The sequence below is a fragment of the Pristiophorus japonicus genome, chromosome 7, assembly GCF_044704955.1.
Source record: "Pristiophorus japonicus isolate sPriJap1 chromosome 7, sPriJap1.hap1, whole genome shotgun sequence".
NCBI lineage: Eukaryota > Metazoa > Chordata > Chondrichthyes > Pristiophoridae > Pristiophorus > Pristiophorus japonicus.
In genome coordinates this window covers 55415711-55434721 of record NC_091983.1, presented here as the reverse complement: position 1 = coordinate 55434721, position 19011 = coordinate 55415711, and the positions used below count along the sequence as shown (strand labels likewise).

At 43.2% G+C, this 19011-nt stretch overlaps 1 protein-coding gene across 3 annotated transcripts in view; it reads right to left on the bottom strand.

Annotated features, from left to right (window-relative positions):
* Positions 1-19011, bottom strand: part of rnf144aa (ring finger protein 144aa) — a 113614-nt gene extending 94603 nt beyond the window's left edge. For all 3 annotated transcript variants that reach the window (XR_011593830.1, XM_070884951.1, XM_070884952.1), the window contains exon 1: positions 18811-19011. The gene's annotated coding sequence lies outside the window, so the exon portion shown is untranslated. The remainder of the gene's footprint in view (positions 1-18810) is intronic.

Here is a 19011-nt window from a genome sequence, read left to right as displayed (position 1 = left end):
TGCAGTTGCTGGGAATTTACTCTGCAGGTCCATTATTCTGTTTCTGTGCAGGAAAAGTTGATCCTTTGTTGCACTGGAAAGAATTCCTGTGAATGAAGAATTTAATTTCTATTGCCATCTTATTACAAATAGTATTCAAGTGCTCCACACTTGTATATTGAATGCCCCTTAAACCACCAAGCAGATGTTCAAAAGTAGCTCACAAATAAGGAACATAGCTGTGGGTAATTAACGAATATCAACATCACATTTTAGGATTTGGAACAGTGGGAAGCTTTAATATGCTTTCAGCTGAGTGAAGATATTAGTAGCTACATAGAAATTATAACATAGGAATAGGCCATTCAGCCCAACCAGTCCATGTTGGTATTTAACTTCCATACATGTAGTCTTAATCCCAATTGCAAGCCTCTGTTCCCTTTTCTTTTAGCAACTTATCTAACCCATTTTTAAATGTTGACGTGGTTTCTGATTCAATTACTCAGTCTGGTAGTATATTCCACAGCCTCACAACCCTGTTTCTCCTCATATCTGTCCTAAATCTCTACCATGTCATCTTATACCAATGTCCCTATAATTAATGGAAGCATTCTGTTTCTTTCTACTCTGCCTCATCTTTTCATTATTTTAAACACATTTATCAAATCATCCCATAATCTCCTGGTACAAAGAAAACAGACACCATTTTTCCAAGTCTTTCTTTGTATTTGTATTTCCTCATACCAGGCAGAATTGTAGTGAATTTCCACTGTACTCTGTCTATTGCCTTAATATCCTTCCTACAGGGAGCAGCCCAACACTGGACAGTTATCCAACTATGGTCTTAATGAGGGTTTATTATAGATTCATTATTCTATCTCAACTTTTATTTTGGTTACCTCTTGCCATAAAATACAGTATTCCATTGGCTTGTTTTGAGTGCTTATCCATTCGAAGTGTTGCTTTTAACAGTTCTCAAATTTCCAAATTAAATGTATTGTTCTCAGATTATGCTTTAATAGATACTTTACCCTTTTGTTTCTTTCCCCTCTTACCTACCATCAACATTCAACAAAAAACTTGCATTTATATAGCGCCTTTAACATAGTAAAACATCCCAAGGTGCTTCAAAGGAGTGTTATCAAATGAAATGTGACACCAAGACATATAAGGAGATATTAGGACAAATGAGCAAATCTGTGGTCAAAGAGGTACGTTTTAAGGAGTGTCTTAAAGGAGGCAAAGAGGTTTAGGGAGGAAATTTCAGAGCTTTGGGCCAAGGCAGCTGAAGACACAGCCGGCAATAATGGAGCAATTAAAATCGGGGATGCGCAAGAGGCCAGAATTGGAGGAGATTTATGGGGCTGGAGGTTGCAGAGATAGGGAGAGGCGAGGCCATGGAGGGATTTGAAATCTAGGATAAGAGTTTTAAAATTGAGGTGTTGCCAGACCGGGAGCCAATATAGGTCAGCAAGCAGGGGTGATGGGTGAATGGAACTTGGTGTGAGTAAGGATACGGCAGCAGAGTTTTGGAGGAGCTCAAGTTTATGTAGGGCTGAGGGGGGCAACCTGTACCCAGACTTCTGCCAAGGTACTCTAGCCTGCAGCTGAGACCAAGAAGGCACGGTTGGTTGCAGATTCCTAGATTCAGTGCAGATCAAGAAAGGTGATTATAATGGCACATTCACCTACCTTCTGCTGTGCGCAGCCCCGCACTTTGCCTTCTCAAGCCTACTGCATCACTTAACTTCTCACACCCACTTAACTTGCAGGTTTGCCCATCGTTCTCCTCTATACACTCGCTCATATCCCCATCTATCCACCCGTCACTGGATGGCCAACCATCTTCAGCTGCTTTATCAATGACTGCCCCTCCATCATAAGGTCAGAAGTGGGGATGTTCTCTGATGATTACACAGTGTTCAGTTCTATTTGCAACTACTCAGATGATGAAGCAGTCCATGCCCGCATGCAGCAAGACCTGGCTAACAGTCAGGATTGGGCTGATAAGTGGCAAGTAACATTCGTGCCACACAATGCCAGCCAATGACTATCTCCAACAAGAGTGTGTCGAACCACCTCCCCATGACATTCGATGGCATTACTATTGTCGAATCCCCCACCAGAAACTTAACGGGACCAGCTACATAAATACTGTGGCTACGAGAGCAGGTTAGAGGCTGGGTATTTTGCGGCAATTGACTCGCTTCCTGTCTCCTCAAAGCTACTCCACCATCTACAAGGCACAAGCCAGGCGTGTGATGGAATACTCTCCATTTGCCTGGATAAGTGCAACTCCAACAACATTCAAGAAGCTTGACACCATCCAGGACAAAGCAGCCTACTTGATTGGCACCTCATTCTCCACCACCTTAAACATTCACTCCCTCCACCACTGACGCACCGTGGTTGCAGTGTGTACCATCTACAAGTACACTGCAGCAATTCGACAATGCTTCTTCGGCAGCACCTCCCAAACTCCGGACCTTTACCACCTAGAAGGACAAGGGCAGCAGGCACATGGAAACACCACCATCTCCAAGTTACCCTCCAAGTCACACACCAGTCTGACTTTGAAAAGTATTGTCATTCCTTCATCGTCGCTAGGTCAAAATCCTGGAACCCCCTCCCTAACAGCACCATGAGAATACCTTCACCACACGGACTGCAGCAGTTCAAGGCGGCGGCTCACCACCACATCTCCAGGGCAATTAGGGATGAGCAATAAATTCTGGCCTTGCCAGCAATGCCCACATCACGTGAATGAATAAAAGAAAACTCCCACTCATCTTCATCCTTATGCAATCATGCCTCTCTCTGTCGCCACCACCAAATGTACTCCATCCATTAGATGAACACATGCCATCATAAGAACATAAGGAAAACATAAGAAATAGGGGCAGGAGTAGGCCATACGGGTCCTCATGCCTGCTCAGTCATTCAATATCATGGCTGATCTGATCTTGACCTCAACTCCTCTTTCCTGTCTGTTCCTTTGACTCCCCTATAGTTCAGGAATCTGTTTATCTCAGCCTTGAATATATTCAAGGACTCAGCCTCCACAGCTCTCGGAGGTGGAGAATTCCAAAGATTCACGCCCCTCAGAGAAGAAATTACTCATCTTCATCTTAAATGGGCGACCCCTTATTCTGAAACTATGCTCCCTAGTTCTAGATTCCTACATGAGGGGAAACAGCCTCTCACTCGTAGGTCTGTCCTTTCCCTCCTTGCAGAAGAGAACACAAAATACCAGGGAAAGAGAGAGAACTGGAGGGGGCCTTCCGCAGACCACATAGCTCACAAACTGCAGAGGAGGAGATGCTGGAAATAAGTGGATTTATGGTGTCCCTGGCTGTGAGAGATAGGTAAAGGCGGAGCTCCCAGCTACCTGGTGACAAACAAAAGCCACCCACACATCATGGAGCACGCAGTCATGTTGGGTATTTAGCAAGGGAAATATGATAAAAGACATGACTAAGTCATGGCAGGGCCTTCACACGTGCAGCAGGAATCGGTGGACATGGTAGGAGAGGAGTCTTCAGAGGTGCTGAATCCTTCTGAGACTGCATCGTCACAGGATTCATACAGACCATGTACGAGCTCAGACACTCGTACTTCAGTGGGACCAGGAAGACAGATAGTTCACCTGGTGACTCACACTTCACAAGTGAGCAAGAGCAGATGGTGGAGACCGGGCCAGCCGTGGAGAGTCTGTATCAGAGAGCGTAGCCCTCTCCAAGCTCTGATCAGCTGGACACGGATGCTGTACCTGGGAATTATCGATGAATATCTTCAAATTAGACTCATCATGATTGCAGAGAGATTGGAGGAGCCCACCTCAAGCATGAGGGCTGAAGTTGCAGGCCATTGAGATGATGTTTTCTTCCATGGAGAGTGTGGCCAGTACCTTGGACCATCAAACGCTCCAATCAAATGAATCCATGCACGCCTTCAACATTATCATGCAGACTCTGGGTGCCAACCTGTCAACCGCCTTAAATAGGCTGAGATACCTTAGCCTTGCCCTTACAGGGCCGCACTGATCTGCATCAAAGTGTTCACTAGCACAGTGGTAGCAGTGAAGTTTGGCAGGGCTATGAGAGGGATGATGGTGAAAGGGGTCGTGGAAGTGGGGACTCCACTAAAAACACTTCCACTTCTCACCCACTGCCTAGCTCTCAGTCAATGGCCCACATGCTACTTCATCTCCTGATGGCCAAGCCTGCTTCTGCTTAGGTGAAGCTGTCTTCAGTGGGGCCTTCACGGGCTCCATAACCCAGAGGACGTCGGCCAAGAACATCTCAGCAGATGGAACAGGGATCTGAGCAGCCTTCCTCTACCTCTGCTGAAGCCATGTAGGAGTAGCAGAAAAAGGAAGTGTAATGCTTTGTAGTCGCACAATGTTATGCACATGGGTGTCGAAGAAAATGTTGTGTTGATAAGTTTCTGTTCTTTATTTAGCTCAAATAAATGTTATTCTTTTTCACCATTTTCCTGTCTTATCCATCCTTGGGTGCTGGGTGGTAAGTGGCCTTCACATTCATCATCAAACAAATTAGAAGACATGAACTGATGGAGACCAATGGGGGGGGGGGGGGTGGCGGGGATGTTCATGGGGTGATTGGTTGGTTGCAGGACTGCTTTGTGACACTGGGGGAACGGTGGGGGGGCGGGAGAAATGTGTCGTTGTATTTTCTGGTGACATGGGTCCACTGGTGCAACCTAAGTCAACCTTGTATTAATAAGGACATCCCTGGCAGCAATGTTTGCATCTGGGGGTGCATTGCACTCATGACCCTCCTCCTTCGAATCGTCCAAGAGGAGAGGAGTTCTTCGCCTCGTTCCTCCTGCAAGTTCAAGCCTCGATGTTGCGCACTGTAGTGTAGAGTGCAGCAAAACACAACCATTCTGGAGACGCTGGCTGGTGCGTAATGAAGGGCGCCTCCAGATCTGTCAAGTCACTGGAAGCACATCTTCAGCATGCCGATGGCTTGTTCATTCACACATCTTGAGGTGATATGGCATTCATTGTAGCGCTGTTGGGTTTCAGTGGCCATGTTTCTAACTGATATCGTCAGCTAAGTTTGCAGTCAGTAACCCTCGTCACCTGGCAGCCACCTCTCGAGTCTGCTTTCAGGTCCCAAGAGATCAGGAATCTTGAACTGTCGCAGGATAAAGGCATCATGGCAGCTGCCTGGGAAGCTTGCGCACATCTGCAGGGACACACCAGCTGCACATTGATGGAGTGGAAGCTCTTGGGCTGGATTTCCGTCTTCTGTGCTCCGTTTTTCGCCCCAGAGCAGCGGCAATGGCAGCGGTGAAGTCTTCTGGGCGGGCGATCAGGCTCCAGTGCCCCGCAGTGATCCTCGGGTCCGGTTTTGCGGCGGTGTGGAGCAGCACTGCCTGGAAGAGCTGCGCCGGTGGTGTGCAATGCCCCTGGTTGCGACACTGACGTGAGTTTGAGCTCCTACCCGACCCGTCTGCCTGGAACTATGCCCGCAATGACCACCTCGGAAATCAGGGCGATCCAACTATCCCGTCGGCGAAGAGGTGAGTAATAGACTCCCCAGGTAAGTGTGATTGTTTTTTCTTTTAATTTTTTTTTGTGATTTGTGTTGTGGTGGCGTGGGCAATATTTTGGGAAGGTATTATGTTTTTTTTAAGGTTCCCCCCCCCAATCCCTGCAAAAGACGGGAATTTTCCATTCTAACGCCAAGAGAGGTGCAGAGCCCAGATGCTCAAACTTACCTACTGAGGTACAAACTGTTCCCGGGCGCTAACTTTCCCGCTGCCATTATCGGCCCAAAAACATCAGAGTGGTGCCTGGATTGTCACGTGTGTGCAGTCGATAGCATCCTGCACCTGTGGGAGGCCAGCCAGTGACACAAACTCGAGCGGCCGCTCATTCTGAATGGCAGCATTGCAGGCAAAATTGCTGGCCCTGACAAACAACCCATCAGTGACCTGTCGTATGCATTGTGGGCAGCCGATTGGGAGATCCTGGATATGTCTGCGGCAGAGCCCTGGAAGGATCCAGAGACAAAAAAAAGTTGAGGGCTTTGACAGCAACTGGTATCCACTGTTCCTTCTAATTTTTGTTTAGTTCACAGTCCCTTTAATTGGCTGTGCAGCCATTCAGATTTTCACGCATGCACGGTTTTTCCATGTAAAAGCCGGTGAGCAGCCTGCGCGGGACCTCCAGACCCCAAAGAGAACATTCCCAATTTACATAATCGCTCCTCATAATCCAATCCTTCCAATCTATATATTCCTCATCATGACAAATTCAGAGGATAGTTGGGCCAGAATTGACTGTAACTGGTGAACGAACTGCACCAACCCATTCGTTAGACATGCCCTTGCCCGTTTAATTTCCATGAGCTTTTACACTGCAAGTGGGAGATCGAAATGGCCTGGCACCGGAAATAGGGTATCTGGGACCTGTGTGACCAGGACAAGCAACTGTGCATCTGCTTAACCAATGACATCGAAACATTGTTAATGAGCCGCACAGAGTCTGAACAAAGAAGTGTAAGTTAGAAAAGTGAATTCAATCTCAAATTAGGTACAGAAAGCACATAGAGAGAGGAAAAGGAAGATTGGATTAAGAGAGGGGAAAGAAAGGTTAACAAAAATTTACATTTAAACAAAATGTTCAACCTATATTAAAAGCTGAAGGAATCAGACTCCACACTTGTAAAAGTTAATTTTCAGTGCCGGAGATTACTTAAAAGGGGTACATAGACTAAAATGGGCTAGCCCTAACTTTTTGTGGCAAGTTTAGTCCATATCGATGATGTCAGTACAGGAACTTCACACTGTTCAATACATTTGAATGGGGAGTCAGACGGCGAGATGCTGTTTTTTCGCAGGTTATGGCAGAATGCCACATCTCAGACAGCAACTTCAGGATTTTTGCTATCCAATTTGTAGATAAATAATGGTGTGCGCCATTAACTTCACCATTATTTTTTACAATAAATTCTGGCCCAATGCATTCAGCTTCAAAAAAAATTCACCCACAACACTATATGCAAGTAAATAGGGAAATGTTAGCTTGGAGCCTGAAGGTGTGGAATTGATACTTTTAGTTAAAATGTTCAAGGGCATTTTCAGCTAACATTGTATCCTTTGATTTGGGCCTTCAGAGAACACCTTTGCAGAACATAATGACATTATGCTTTTTTGGTGGTCATTCAGTATTTAGTTTCTCTGCATCAAATATTGGCCTTGATCATAGCCTGCAATTATCGAGTGTCTACTAGACCCAGAACAATAGTTGCTTTTTCTTGTACTTTATAAAAGAGAGACTACCCATCCTACAGAACAGACCGGTCAGTTTGTCCAGTAATGCACACACTAGATTATGTAAATCATTAAATAACGAACAATTCCCACTCTCGTCACAAATACACATTCAACATATTCTCTCAATCTCATATTTTATTTTAGCTATTTCAATTTTTTTTAAAATTATAATTTTACCACTCTTTAGGGGGAATAAAACATGCAAGAATCTGCAGTTTATACAAAATATTTTACAGTAACTGTTTTGTCTTAACAGAAAATTTATATGGTATTTTATCCTTTCCCTCCTCCCCCATCAGTGGGTCTTCTGGAGTGGTGCATTTGAGAACTGAACTAAAATAATTCCTCTCAGTTAAGTCAGTGACAGTAAAGCACATCATTCTGAGACACACAAGAATTTAAGCATGGAATGAGAATGTCATTTGGCTGACCAACGTTTCACTTTCAATAGACAACATGCAATTTGCTGGACTTCGCCTAATTTACTTGACCTTAGGCATGTGTGAATAAAGTGAATAACCACAGGCAAAATAAAGCTTTGAAATGTTCCTTTTAAAATACAGGTGGAGCATCCAAAATCCGGAAACCTCGGGACCGAGGCTGTTCCGGATTTCAGGTATTTCGGAACTTCTTTCTGATGTCCTGAATCCGGAAACGCCCAGGCCGAGGCAGAGGGTCCGGGGCAATGGAGGGGGGTTTGGGGGGGGGTGGAGGGTCGGCGGAGGAGGGCCGCGGTTCCGAGGTCGGCAGCAGGGAAAACCTGTGTTGAAGACCTGCAAAAAAGGTAAGTTAAAGTTTTTACTTTTTAATTCTTTTTCAGCGATTTAGTAGGTAAGGGTTTTGTGCACGTTTTGTTAATTTTTATTTTTTGGGTGTGTTTTCCCCCCTCCCTTGGCCCAACTCGCAGCGGTAATCGGTTTTTTAAAAATTCTGGATTTTGGAACATTATCCGGATTCCGGACGACCCCTCCATGGATCAGTGCGATGATTGGATTTCGGAACATTCCGAATTTTGGAACTCCGGATTTCGGATGCTCAACCTGTAATGTAACAAAACTTCAGGATATCAATCTGAATTTGCAATCTACATCATTCAACTCTGACCAGTTGCATTCCACAAATGACAATATTCTCTTGGTCAAGACAACAAAAGAACCAGTGTTCCTGAGAGAATTTGATTTATGCGGAATAAAATGTACTCATTGAACAAAATTGCAGCTGAAGGGACACAGATTGGAAACTGAACATTACTGGTGATGGCAAATGGATTTAAAATGTGATAAAGGGATGAGGTAGTCGATTTCCTCACGACTATTTTCTCCCCATCTCACCCAAAGGTACTGGCTGTTGCCGCGGTATGGTCCATGTATGGTAGCTCTCTGGTACCTCACTATACATGTGTCTAAACAGTGAGTGTTGTCGGGCTGTTTGACTGTGGGATCAAAGTCAAACCCAAGATACAAGATATTTGCTGTCATCATTAACACCTCCTCTGGACCCATCTTTTGTTAGCCCATTAAAAACTGTTCATCGCTAACATCTTCCAGTTGTGATGAATGGTCATTGACCTGAAATGTTAACTTTCTTTTTCCCTCTCCACAGATGCTGCTTGACCTGCTGAGTGTTGCCAGCATTTTCAGTTTTTATTACACAAGAAACAATTATTTTTTAAGTAATGAGAATTAACAGATTTTATTTGATGCAATATTCTTACAGCTTTACATTCAAAATCCCTGTCCTCACTTAAAAATCCCCGTGCTGCCCTATCGCTTCCTATCTCTGCAATCGCCTCCAGCTTTACATGTGAGCGGATTCCCTTTTTCAGTTATCATCTTCACATTTTCACTGACTACTGTTGATTTACTGTAAAGCAGTGGCATTTAGCACATACTGGTTAAAAACATAAGAAATAGGAGCAGCAGTAGGCCATTTGGCCCCTCGAGCCTGCTCCCCCATTTAATAAGATCATGGCTGATGTGCTCATGGCCTCAGCTCCACTTCCCCGCCAACTCCCCACATCACTTAATTCCCTTATCACTCAAAATTCTGTCTATCTCCACCTTAAATATATTCAATGACCCAGCCTCCACAGCTCTCTGGGGCAAAGAATTCCACAGATTTACAACCCTCAGAGAAGAAATTCCTCCTCATCTCAGTTTTAAATGGGCAGCCCCTTATTCTGAGACTATGTCCCCTAGTTTTAGTTTCCCCTATGAGTGAAAATATCCCCTCTGCATCCACCTTGTCAAGCCCCATCATTAGCTTATATGTTTCGATAAGATCACCTCTCATTCTTCTGAACTCCAATGAGTATAGGCCCAACCTACTCAAACTATCTTCATAAGACTACCCCTCATCTCCGGAATCAACCTAGTGAACCTTCTCTGAACAGTCTTCAATGCAAGTATATCCTTCCTTAAATACAGAGACCAAAGCTGTATGCAGTACGCTAGGTGTGACCTCACCAATACCCTGTACAGTTATAGCAGGAAGTCTCTGCTTTTATACTCTATTCCCCTTGCAATAAAGGCCAACATTCCATTTGCCTTCTTGATTACTTGCTGTACCTGCATACTAACTTTTTGTGTTCCATGCACAAGGACCCCCAGGTTATACTCACGAATTATCTCGAAGCCTTAATTTCAGACCTTTATTAATTTACCTTCTACGCATCAATTTTTGTCTTTCCAACAAGTTGAACAGCTTTATCCGATTTCTGTATTTTGGGTCTGTTCAACATCTCGTACACATTAATGATACTTCTATCCCAATGGGAATTCCTGTATTTTACTGTATTCCTGTTAACAGACACAGGATTACCCTATTGTTCGTAGTTCCTAAGAAAACTACGATAACAGACTTTGAGATTCTCGGAACACATACAAGACTGAGTATATTGTCTTTATTGCAGTACGTGCCAATTACCTTGGGATCCAGGGTAGTGGGGACTCCGGAAGTAAAAACAAGGTAAAGAATGGGAGGGAAATAGCAGCAGGAAAAAAGAAAAAAATAGGAATGATAAATGCCAAAGAAAAACATTGAAACCAGGAGAAAAACAGTTAGCAAAAGCAGATGTCAAGACTTGCATAGAGGAGCGAGAAGGACTATATCCATAAACAATACATTATAACAAACTTTAGGTGATAAAACATGTATACACATGAGCAAATACAAGGAGTGGAAACAGATTGGGTGTCTACACTTTGTGTATTTGCATTCATGTACACACAGGAAATACAGCAAAAAATGAACGGAGATAGGGGGGAATTTTAACCCCAAAAAAGAGTGGGTATTTAAAGTGTTAACTGTTAAGTCTGAATCCCGACCAGAAGCCACCCACTTCCAGTTTTAACGGAGGCGGGCAGCTAACCTGTTTCCAGGAGGCGGGTCTTCCATTTAAATATTAGAATGAGGCCGGCATGCTGCAGATTTAACCTCCATTTTAATTTTAACTTCAGCTTGTCGGGTTTTGAAGGCCTCGTGAAATCTGCCAGCTAAAGTAAGGCGAGGGCTGCTGGATCCATGAGGCAAGTGCTTTTACACTTACCTCCTGCATCAAGCATCCCTGCCTAACCCCCCCACCCACATGGCCTCCTACCCCTACCCCCACCCCCACCCTGTTGCTATGGTCCCCCCGATATGCTGCTTCCAGACCCCAGATGCTCACCTGGCACCCGTCTGCTCCTCCGGCCCACGATCGCTCCCGACCTCCATCCCGCCCCCTCCCTCCAATCGTTCCCGGTCCTGCCACCTGCTTGCTCCTCTGGCCACCCCTTTGTTCCCCACATAATCCCTCCCTTCCTCTTCTTTGTGGGCTAGTGCCACAGGCCGATCTGCCCGGTGCCAGCCAGCCTCTCAATCTGGCCCTGCCTTTAAATTCAGCAGAGCCTGTGGGAAATCCACTCTCCTGAGTTTCCCCGATTGCTTCCGAGCTCCTCCCTATCCCCCAACCTGCCTCCTGATTAAAATTCAGGCCAAAGTGTCTGATCGTGATAGGGGAGCACTTCATTAAGTGTTAGCTGATAGTCAGCACATGTTTTAGGATCAAACAGTCATAAGATTTTTTACCTGTCGGACAATAGATCTGTTTCACATGTAACTGTGCACATAACTTTCAGTATTCATGACCCTAAAATACAGATGAATGCAAAACTGAAGACTAATCCCAATTGTCTAGTTCAACTTTCGAGTCACTCCATTTCACTCAGGCACATTAACAGACCACATTTGTCATTTTTTTTTGTTGCTCGCTATTTAACCAGTGTCGAGGGAAGAGAAAATATAAATATTTGATTTTGATATCTTTTGATTTTGTAGCAGCACTTTATTTCAGACAGTTATATTGGTTTCTGTCAAAATAATTGTGGGAAGATGGGAGGGGGGGGCAAGGGAGGAGAGCGGGGTTGTAGCTCAAAGATATTGTAGGGTAGGTATACACTGCGCCAGAGTAGAACTTAAGATCTGCACGCACGTCAGTTGAGGCACCAAATGCTGGTTCAGCAGGTTTGAGATCGTGTGTCAGGGAATAGAACATAAACCCTGTGGCTTAAAAAATGATACTTCTCAAGACCTTTTTCTTAATTCAATTTTAACTTTGTACATGTACAACTCATTAAAGAAATTCATACGGTTACAAGCCGGGTGACCTTTAATACATTATACTTGCATTACTATGGTAATGAAATTCAACTAGGACACATCAATTTACGTTCAATATATTAAAAGGAGAACACATTCCAGTTCCAGTAAGAATAGATGTTAAGTGTCAATGTGTTCGGGCCATAGTATAAGAATCTGAAACTTAAAAGCCGCATTCACTCAATTTTGGTGCTGGGGTGAACGGCTAAGTTATTTTTCATTTTTCTATGATTAAATATTCCAATTTCCTCTTTTGCCAGAGAAACAGATATAGAATGAAGGTGAGTAAGTGAGAAATGGCAAAAGACAGATTAAGACATAAACAGGTGCAGAGAAACACAGCAAACAAGCAAGAGTGGAAGATAAATGAGATGCCAAGATTAGATAAAACAGCAGAATACTGACCTCAGCATATCCCATTAGAAATGCTCAATGCCATAGCACTACTTTTCAATGAAAGTTGTTTCACATTATCACTGATCCTAATGGGTGGACCCTTTAAGTTTAAAGTTCATGTAAGCTGCCATCATGCCAATGGGACAGTTTTCAGGATTATATTTATATCTCTTGCATTCGTGTAACATTACTGTACAAGGATAAATTTTAAACCCTGCAATTTCCAATAATTAACTCCAAGTCATGCTTATATGTAGGTAGTCACGTCAAGTAGTGACTTTGAAGTGCCAAGTACTCGGCTTTAGCTAGTCAACCCCCTCACACCTCCTCCATACACATGCCATCGTGCTCATTATTCCCTAATTAGGTATTTGACAGAAATTCTGAATAATGCCAAAGCAAAAATACATTAATGTTTGACAAGCAACACATTTTAGGTTCAAGGGGTGGAATTTTCCCCTCATGCATAACGCATGAAGAGAAAAATTCCATGGAACAGTTAAGTTATGTATTGCACCGGGTCCTTGTTACTGTACATCTCTCAATGTGTACAATGTGTAATTGCCATTTTAGTGCAAAAAGAATAAAATAAAGAATGCAGAATAATGTATACTATCACCAAAATAGATAGATTGATAGAAAGGAAAAAAAAATGAAAGAAAGTAAAAAGAAAATACAATGTTAGATATTACTTTGGTGCCTTTCAGCATTTTGATTGGATTACAGTAGCCCACAGACATCCTGCTTCATTTCTCTGTTGGCAATATAAGAGATAGAAAGCCTCTTTACATTGTTGCACTGGTGTCAACTCTGGGTGTACAGGTCTTGCAGCCGACGCACTTCAGAATATAAACTGATCTGCTTCTGTTTATCCTATACCAGTAAAGATCCGCAATTTCTTGGGGCTCAGAATCTGCTGCTGGTGGTCAGACCTTGGTCCATGGCCTACCAAATGTGCTACGCCAGTTTAGCAGCATGACTGTGTCATGACATAAAATTCTGTTATAATGCAAGTACAAGACACTGGGCTGGCTCAGCTCCTGTCTGGCACATGTTTGAAATTTATTTAAAACTAAAGAACATAATACTAGCCAATCTCCTGTGGCATTATACACAGTGAGTTGGAGAACCTGTTGTTTTAAAATAATTTAGGGTGTTATAAACAAAGAGTGAGAGAATACACAAAACAAGTAAAGAAAGACTTGCATTCATACAGTGCCTTTCATATCCTCAGGACTTCCCAAAGTGCTTTACAGCCAATGAAGCACTTTTGAAGTGTAGTCACTGTTGTAATATAGGGAATGCAGCAGGCAATTTACCCAAATTAGCCATTTACCTCACAAACAGAAATATGATAATGATCAGATAATCTGTTTTAGTGATTGGACCTCTCATGAGGAAAAGGCAGCATGACATAAAATTCTGTTACAATGCAAGTAACTGAACTGACACAGAAATAAATATAAACAAACTTTTAAAAAGAACATTTTTTAAAGTTTCTTAAAAATTTGAATTTTTATTCAAATGGATAAATTTGACACCACAAAATTAAAATGAGTTTTTTTGGGGTCATAACATTTGTTTAGTAGTCAATACGCTGTTAAAACCCCAGTTACATCTCATCGGAAAGGGTCTAACTTTTATTGGGGTATTTAACAGTGGTATTATCGCAGAAGAGCCGAAGTTGAGGCTAGCTCATTGAATGTATTCAAATCACAGATAGATATATTTTTAACCAATAAGGGAATTAAGGGTTATGGGGAGCGGGCCGGTAAGTGGAGCTGAGTCCACGGCCAGATCAGCCATGATCTTGTTGAATGGCGGAGCAGGCTCGAGGGGCTAGATGGCCTACTCCTGTTCCTAATTCTTATGTTCTTATGTTATCAGTTTCCCTGATTTGACAGATTACATTGATTGCCGGCTGTGGGAGGGCCACAGCGCAGCCAATGTCGGAGCAGCGAATGATTGACCGCAACTTCAGGATTACCATGTTAGGATGCGCATGCGCTAAATCCTGAAGTTGTGGTCAGTTTCAAAGCAGTAATAACAGCAAACACTGTTCTTTTGCTGTTATTACGTACCTCAAATTCCAGGCCATTGAGTAGAATATTCTCCATCATTCAGTTTGATCACGACTGATCTGTACCTCAATGCTATTTACTCACCTTGGCTTAATATCCCTCGACATCCTTATCCAAGAAAAATCTATTCTATTACTATGCACTCCTGCATACTCTTTGAAGCAAACCAATTTGGAAAACATAGACTTTTAAAATGTTTTTATTTATTCATTCATGGGATGTGGGAGTCGCTGGCAAGGCATACATTTATCATTTATCCCCAATTGCCCTTGAGCAGGTGGTGGTGAGCTGTCAACTTGAACCACTGCATTGCTGTTAGTAGGGAGTACCAGGATTTTGACCCAGCGACCATGAAAGAATGGCGATATATTTCCAAGTCAGGGTACTGTGTGACTTAAAGGGAAAGTTGGTGGTGTCTGCTGCTCTTGTCTTTCTAGGTGGTAGAGGTCATGGGTGTGGGAGGTGCTGTCAAAGAAGCCTTGGCAAATTGCTGCAGTGCATCTTGTAGATTGTACACGCTGCAGCCACATTGCAGCAGTGGTTGGAGGAAGTGAACGTTTAAGGTGGTGGATGGGGTGCCAATCAAGCAGGCTGCTTTGTCCTAGATGGTGCTGAACTTTTTGTGTGCTGTTAGAATTGCACTCATCCAGGCAAATGGAGAGTATTCCTTCACACTCCTGACTTGTTCCTTGGTGGAAAGGCTTTGTAGAGTTAGGAGGGGAGGCACTCATTACAGAATACACAGTCTTTGACCTGCTCTTGTAGCCACAGTATTTGTGGTTGGTCCAGTTAAGTTTCTGGACAATGGTGACCCCCAGCATGTTGATGGTGGGGTATTCAGCGATGGTTATACCACTGAAAGTCAGGCGGAGGTGGTTAGACTCCTCTTGTTGGAAATGGTCATTGCCTGGCACTTATTTGGCGCGAATGTTACTTGCCACTTATCCACCCAAGCCTAGATTGTCCAGGTCTTGCTGCATGCAGACATGGACTGCTTCATTATCTGAAGAATCATGAATGGAACTGAACAATGTGCATTCATCAGCAATCATCCCCACTTCTGAGCTTATGATGGAGGGAAGGTCATTGATGAAGCAGCTGAAGATGTGCTGGGGCTTAGAGAATTGCCCTCCAACAAACACTACTGTCTTCCTTTGTGCTAGGTATGACTCCAGCCAGCGGAGAGTTTTATCCCCCAATCCTCATTTTACGAGGGCTCCTTGGTGCCACACCCAGTCAAATGCTGCCTTGATGTCACCTCACCTCTGAAATTCAGTTCTTTTATCCATGTTTGGGCCAAGGCTGTAATGAGGTCTGGAGCCAAGCGGTCCTGGCAGAATCCAAACTGTGCATCGGTGAGCAGGTTGTTGCATCGTAAGTGCCGCTTGATAGCACTGTCGACAACACCTTCTATCACTTTGCTGATGATTGAGAGTAGGTTGATGAGGCGTTAACTGGCCATATTAGATTTGTCCTGCTTTTTATGGACAGGACATACATGGGCAATTTTCCACTTTGAGGGGATGATGCCAGTGTTGTAGCTGTATTGGAACAGCTTGGCTAGAGGCATGGCTAGTCTGGAGCACAAGTCTTCAGCACTATAGCCAGAATGTTGTCGGGCCCAGTACAACAGCCATTTCTTGTTATCATGCAGAGTGAATCGAATTAGCTGAAAACTGGCATCAGTGATAGTTGGGACCTCAGGAGGAGGCTAAGATGGATCATCTACCCTGACCAATTCAGTGCTATTTTCTGGACCAGCTTTCTTCAACTTGCCTTTATGAAAGCAGAGCCATAAGAAAGAACGAAAGAAAAAAAGTGTGCATTTATATTGTGGCTCAGGACCTCCCAAAGCACTTCACAGTAAATTATATTGTAAACCCAGATTTGCAATCTGCTGTCAGGTTAGGTGCCTGCTGTTCTGTTCCACCAAACATGCAAAAATCAGTTCAAAAGTCATGACTCAAGCATCCAAATTGAATCTGCATTGGTTCCCAGTCCCCGGTAAAACAAATGATGTTAAAATTGAAGAGAATATGGATCGGCCAAGTGAAATGGAGCAACAATTTGTCCTTTTACTACAATCTATAAAAAATTTAATATATTGCAAGCTAGATATAACCCGTCATCCCTCCGCCCCTCCAGCCAACCCTCCACACATCTGTAGTGTTAAAAATCGCAGGTACATGGTGTTTAAAAATAAATTGCTTCCAAGCTTTGATTTAGCTAATGTAAATGGGAGAGCACAATACACAAGAAGTCTGTTTGAATGCCACTGTCCCGAGACACCAATTATAACATAGAGGCTTTACAATCCAGTCTGCATTCTTGTTATTAGGATTTTCAGGCAACACTTACAATCACAACAATGTAAATGGAGCATGAAAGTGCCATTGCAGAACCATGAAATGTAAATGACCTGACAGTGTTGAACCCACTGAGACCGACTCAATCTAACTCCAGTCTGCCACCTTGGACCAACAACATCCCTCACAACTCAATGAGCTCAATGGAGCTGCCGTTTACACCTTCCTGCCAGCACAATTCTGAGCTTTGGGATCACTGAACGATGCAACAGCAGCGAGGTATAATATTTGCAAGGCTTCCTCGAAGATTCAGAGCACCAGTACATATTAATGATGCATGACATGCTTGTTAGCGAATGCAGAATGGTGCACAAGCTTCCAAATCTGTTACAGCACCTGACTGTATAATCCTTGTCCGGCATGGTAGAGGGAGAATTACTCAATGCACTTTACTAATGTTAGCAAGTACTAACAAGGGTATTAGCATCTACAAGATAGTAAATGGTAAGAAACTAAACACGTTAAAAACTCTCCTATTTTGTTTCTTGGTTTCCATTGAGTTAACTTTAAAATTCTCATCCCCGTCTTCAAATCCCTCGAGTCTCACCACACCTTAAACCAAACACCTCCAGTCTTGTATCCTTTCCCACACCTTTCAGTCTTTTAACTCTGGCCTCCTGTGCAATCCCCCAAACATCAGTGGCATAACCTTCTGCAACCTTGGACCCAACTCTCAAACTCCCAACTTGAACCACTCCAGTCTTTCCACTTCTCTCGCTACTTTAAAAAACTTCTCGAAATCTATCTTTTTGACTACACCTTCTGTCACTCATTCTAACTTTCCCCTCCATGAATCAGTTGGTTATATATTTCCATTTACAAAGCACATTGGGATTATTTTTTACATTGAAGACTCAGTAAACTGTTATTGTCCAGACTCACGTGAAGAATAATGGCTTAAATGAGGTACTTGAGGACAACTGGTGCCTGTTGAACCATAACCAAGCATGATTCAGTTCCTTCAGAATATATGGGGAGAATTGTTTAAATAATAAAGGTGAGACTTACATAGCAACAATGTGAATACATTTATACATTAAAATTCACACCAAGGGTGTATTTGCTGCCCTATTAAATGGCAGCAATGTTAAATATTAATTACCTCTCCTTGAAAAGCAAATTTTGCATAGTACGTACAAACTATATTCATAATGTACATTTCTTCTATGCAATTGCATTTATCGATATTAAATTGTAAAAACATACCCGGTAGATACTGCCGCAAACTCAATATATACATACCATGATCTACAAGTCATATACAATAATTTAGTAGTCTGCATAATAACAAGCAACACAAGACACCTTATTTTCCATGAATCGTTCATTTGTATAAACCGAAGTTAAAAAAATTAAAAACGCATTAATTAGCAATGCTATTTCTGTAATGCCTACGATTGGGATGTAGGAAACAAAACCTACCAAGTATGCCATCTAAAGGTTCGATTTTAACAAGCATTTACCTCCTGGCACCTTGCGTGCAACTTAAGACTAAAAATGGAATCAATTTTACAACGATTAAGTCATTTCCGTATATAGCCACTCAGTGTATTTTTGGGGGGGTTAACTGAAATATGTAACCCCTCTCAGAGAAATATACGAAGTAATGTGGTTACCATTGATATACGCAGCCCCTTGTCATTTGGCAGACGTTACAATTGAGATGCAGTTGCTAATGTTGGACGACAATGGACACTGAAAAAAATATTGCTCCTATAATCTGGAGCAGCATTTCCTTTGTGTCTATTTCGCACACGTCCCCTAACTGCAATATCTAAGTATCGCTACTATGGAAGGAACTAACATGTTGCAAAGGCTGGCTAGACGAAGTCCTGGTGGGGAGACATTAGGTGGACTAATTCGTTACTGCCCGCGTGGTGAAAATTGAGCCACATTTCGGACCGCTTCGGCGATAAAGTTGCTAATGGCATGGAGGGCAATCAGAGCGGATCCGAACCGTGGATTACTTCAGATCTCCCGAACTCGGCACCCCACACGCACACAGGGTATTTTTTTAAATATAAATAACACGCAAGACCCACCTTTGTCTCTTTGGTTAGATCAGTTGCAAAAACCCATCAATGCAGAAGCTCGCCTTTAGCTGTCCCAGAAAGCCGGCTTTTGTTCCTTCTTCCTCTCTGGTTTGCTCTGCCCAGTTCTATTGTTTTATTTCCCCTCTCCCTTATTGTCTACCAAGGTTGGCACCGGCTCGATCGGCCAGCGCAACAACCGCCACACCGATT